The sequence below is a fragment of the Macaca nemestrina genome, chromosome 2 (assembly GCF_043159975.1).
Source record: "Macaca nemestrina isolate mMacNem1 chromosome 2, mMacNem.hap1, whole genome shotgun sequence".
Classification (NCBI taxonomy): domain Eukaryota; kingdom Metazoa; phylum Chordata; class Mammalia; order Primates; family Cercopithecidae; genus Macaca; species Macaca nemestrina.
Window position 1 is genome coordinate 83,321,751 of NC_092126.1, and position 5,082 is coordinate 83,326,832.

The 5,082-nt window shown below is 47.3% G+C and overlaps 1 pseudogene; it reads right to left on the reverse strand.

Annotated features, from left to right (window-relative positions):
- Positions 1-1,327: 1,327 nt before the first annotated feature.
- On the reverse strand, positions 1,328-2,176 carry LOC105465786 (large ribosomal subunit protein eL28 pseudogene; annotated as a pseudogene).
- Between the last annotated feature and the right edge of the window lie 2,906 nt (positions 2,177-5,082).

The following is a 5,082-nucleotide window of genomic DNA, read 5'->3' on the forward strand; positions in this document are numbered from 1 at the left end:
TGTGCCTGGCATATAGTGGGCATTGAATACATACTTCTTGAGCATAACCAAAAGGAAGTTACATTCAGGGCAGATAGGTGAATATGTATTTATTATTCTTTCAATCAATCAATCAATCAATCTTTTGTCACTTATGGAGTGCCTATTGTTTCATGCATGTTTTAGGCACAGTGGATCATCTAATGATCTGCAAGGTTTCTCACTCTTGTCAGTATGCAGATTTTGGCCCAGATAATTCTTTGTTGTAGGGGGCTGTCCTGTGCATTGTAGGATGCTTAGCAGCATTTTTTATCTTTGCCCACTAGATGATAGTAGCGACATACCTCCAACCTCACAAGTTGTGTTAATCAAAACTTTCTCCAGACACTACCAAATGGCCTCTGGGAGCAAAATTTTAACCTCCAGTTAAAAAGCACTGATCTGTAAGGCAGCCTGCCTTTAAAAAATCTGAACAGTAATGAAGGAAACAGATATATATACACGTGTGTGTGTGTGTGTGTGTGTGTGCAATGAAAGATAAGATGTGTGAAGGACTGTAATGTATCAGAATGTTATGAAGCATAAGAAAAGAAAAAGTTAATTCCATTTGGAGGCATTTGGGAAGACATTATTGTAAGCACTGGGTTTGGGTTTTAGTAGCTTTGTGAATGGGAAGCTCTTTCAATGTAATTTCCTTTCCTAAGCTTCTGCCAGCTTACGTCTATACAGCCTGTGGTCACCTGTGGCATTTTCTGAACCTTGTTTCTTAGACGAAGAAACTGAATCCAAGCGAGTTTGGATTACTTGAGGTAAGAGGTGGTTTACAATACAGACCTTGGAACCAGACTGCCTGGCTTTGAATCCTAGTTCTACCAATTTCCAGTCGTGAGCTTAGGGCTTGTGATTTAACCTCTTAACACCTCAGTGTCCATATATGGAAAATGGAGCTAATAATAGCTTCTATCATCTCATAGAGTTTTAGTTAGAAATTTACATGTGTCAAATGTTTAGAACAGCACCTGGCCTCCATATATACATAAAAACCTATAGAAGTGTTTGCTACTATCACTATTGTTACCAGAGCCATCCAGCAACTTGATGGCTGAGGTGAAGTGATAAATTGGATCTGCAGTCTCCTGGCCCAGGGTTTTCTCCACTGCAAAGTCTTTTTGCTATTTGAGCAAAAAGAAATCAGTGATGGCTCAACTGGCACCACTGGGAAAGGCACACCCCATGAGCACCATTCTCTATTTAAACTTCACCATCCAATAGAAATATTATTCAAGTCACATACGTAGATTTTCTAGTAGCCACATGAAAAAAGAAAAATGGATGAAATTAATTTTAGTAATACATTTTATTTTTGCCCAATATATAAAAATATTAACATTTCAATATGTAATCAATAAAAATTATTAATGAGATGTTTACATTTTTTTTTTCCATACTAAGTCTAGGAATCCAGAGTGTACACATACAGCATATCTCAAGGAGCCACTTTTCAAGTGCTCAATAGGCGCATGTGGCTACCATACTGGAGAGTACAGATTTTCTAAACACTGCAAAGGGCTTTCACGGTGGCCGGACATTCATATTATTTCTGACTATGCCTAGGGGATGACAAATCCGAGCAAACAGTAAGTCTTCTTGAGTTTTTTGCAGGACACTGGACCCTCTCCCTCTCCCTCTCCCTTCTTCTTCTTCCTCTAGAAAGCCAGCTGATTATCGCTTTGGGGGCAGGTGACTCAGAAGCTCTTGGTGGGACGGGTCCGCATCCTCTTCACCATCACAGGCTTCTGGCTGCGCAGGATGGCGCTGGCCTTGCTGATGGCAGTCATGGCAGGTCAGGACGGTACTTGCTCTTGCAGATCATGTGTCTGATGCTGCTGAGCTTGGCGCGAGCGTTCTTGTTGATAACGGTCGGCACACAGGGGGCTGCAGGCGTCCGCTGGCCGCATCTCCGCCCATGACCACCAGAACACCTTGCCATTGGCTGCCGGCGCCACGCCCACAGTCTTGCAGCGAATCAGGTCGTTATAGCGGAAGGAGTTGCGGGCCTTCAAGTTATTGGGCTCGGTGCTGTAGGTCTGCTTATTCCTCTTGATCAGGAAACCGGGGCAGTTCAGCACGACCATCCATTGTAGATGCGCAGACATGGCGGCGGCTCCTCGCGCAGTGAAGGCCGGAGACCGAAGGAGCTGGATCCTCTTCTTGCTTGTTCCTATCCCAACCTCAACAAAATAAGGCGACTATATTTTTTTAAATGGTAGTTCATTCATTCATTAACCTTTCCAACCTTGATTTAACTTGAGTACAGCTTTCAATAAATCATGACACAACAGTTCCAGATGCCACCCCTCAAGATGTTCAGAGGCACATAGGTAACCTCTGTAAGCCCTGAGCTCCTGCTTACCCTGCCAGATGAAGCCTTGACACCTCTTTCCATGGCAAGCTTGGAGCCTCCTGCTCTGACTCTGCTGGTGGTGACCTCAGATTGCCTCCTAGGTCCTCCTGAGTGAGCCAGCATCATCTGCTCCTCTACCACCCCAGGACTGGGGAAAGGGATGGAGGCTGAGAACAATTAGCGACCTGTCTGAGGCCAGGCAGAAATTTGTCACCACTGATGGAACACAAGCTGGCAGGCCCTGGGTGGCCTCTTTAAAATGCTCTGCAGTGCAAGCATTGCACACTCCTGGCATTTTTGTAAGGGGAGTGTCCAGGACAATAATAAAGAAATTCTTACCGTGCTTCTTGTGAATCACATGCTGTTTTTAGTGCTTTACTTAACTGACAAAATCCTCACCGCAGCCCACTGAGGCTGCTGGTCTTATTAATCTCACTTTACAGATGAGGAAACTGAGATCTGGAGAAGTACATGGCTTGCGTAAGGTCACAGAGATATAAGAGGCAAAGAGGAGTCAAACCCAGAGTCTGAGTGCCTCGTTGTGCCACAGTGAACCCTTCAGACTTAGGTTGGGCCACCAGCCTTTACTTCTCAGCGAGAAATGTAGGCTCCAGGAGGACACAGTTTCTGTGCTTTTGTTCTCTGCTTTGTCCTTACCACCTAGAACCTATTGGTTGACTGGCTGCCACCTCCTTGCTGCTAGTGGTGTCCAGTCTTAGCTCTAGACCACAACTCAGGCCGATGGTTGTTCCACTGGGCACTTGTTGTCCTGCGTATGATCTGACTTTGACTTCATGCCTTGCCTACTGGTTGCACATGATTTTTGGCCTCTATGTAAGTGACCTGAGACCTGCCCCAAGAGAGGCGTTCAGTTGCTTGAGGCAACTCAGGCTCAAAGCAGATCTGATCTTGGCATAAGCACATTGAGTCTTATTTCCCTACCCTCTGAATGATGAGACTGGATCAGGTGAGGCTGGAGTATCAATGTTTCCACCCCTTCGCTCCTGGAAGGTTGGGATTGGGGGATGGAAGATGGGGATAGGGTACAGACTGATGGTACAAGGATTTCTGTGTGCAAGAAAATGTACTCCATGCCATCCTTTATGGGTGGTTACAGGGAGGAGTGCCTGGCACCAGTTACCCATCCAAAGACATTTACAGTCTAGCCTGGATGTAGCAGGTTCCCAGTTGCCCTCCTCCTCCCACCCCTGGCTCTAGCCCAGGCCAGCCTGACTCCAGGCTCCACGCTGTTTCCACACTGGCTGTTGGTGCAGGCCCACCTGAGGAGAAATCACCCTGGCTCCCTTTCCACTCCCCTAACATCTTGCTTTCTGCATCTTAAGACCTCCTGATCTTCCTTCATCTGAATAACCACAAAGGGCCCCTTGAATGGTGGAGAGTCTCAAAAGGCACAGTCTCAGGAGGGCTCTGGAGAGCACAGGGGCCCTTCTTATCGAGAACCTGCAGACTAGCTGTTCCACTTTTGCCCCTGTGCAGGCTTGGGTTCCCATCTCAGGATGTGCACAGGCCCCAGGTCTGGGGCCCTCACACTTTGTATCCTGCCTTCAGTGGGAATAAGGAATCCCAGGTGAGGAGGCCTGCCACTTTGTGGGGAGAGGCTGGAGAGCTGGGTTGGGTGGAACACAGGGCCAGCTAAACCCAAGTCTATGGGCAGGTTTCTTCCTTGAACCTGTTATCCTTTGATTCTCATATGAGGATGTTCCCATGATACCACAGGGCACTGACCAGTTCTTTCTCTCATGCACATACATGTGTGCACATGCCCAGATACACACACACACACACACACACACACACACTCACTCCACCAAGCCCCAGATCTGAGGTCTTCCAAAAGGGCATGAGGGCAAACCTCTCAGAGGATTTAATGTCATGCTTCCAAATGCGCTCAAAGAAAGTCATCTATCTGGAAAGTCTATTTCTCCCAGAGGCTGTTATTCTTTAACTCCCTCAAAATAGGGGTCAGTGACTCTAAATGCAGAGTGACAGTTAACCAACTGTGTAACATCAGCCTTAAGGTTCAAAGGCCTTAATGGAAAAGCCAACTTTTACCCCAAGCATTAGCAGACCAGATGTGGTTTGCAGAACCTTCTGGAGCTTTAAACAGTCGGATGCTATCTGTCCCTTCCGGGGGCACCCTGGTCAGTCAGGATGCAGACTTCAGACAGGGAGCCTCTCTCACCACAGCCTGATGGCTCATCTTCCAAAGGGCTTCCGTGCTTTCATTCTTTGCCAGCAAACACAACTGAAATCAGGAGCTCTGGATGCATCCTGGACAAGGGAGACACAACGCAAATCCCTTTAACAGATTGTGGACATGGTGAGCTAGACATGGAGACAGGCCCAGAGCACAGAGAGAGCTGGGATGAAGAATGTCTACCACAACCCAGGGGAGGCCTGGGTTTCAAGAGCAGGTAACCCCAGGCCAAGTCTTGAGGGGTGAGTAGGAGTTAGTCAGAGAATCCCTGGCAGAAAAGACAGCCAAGTGTGCAGGTGTGGTCAGCATTGCTGGAGGGTCAGCTAGGACACCCTCGGCAGAGACAAGTTGCAGCCCCCAGGTAGCCGTCATGGAAAGCTTTGTGTGCTGTGGCAGGGAGCTTGAACTTCATCCTGAAGGCAATGAAGCTGCAGGAGAGCATTGTAACTAAGGCAGTAACACAGACAATCATAATAGCTAA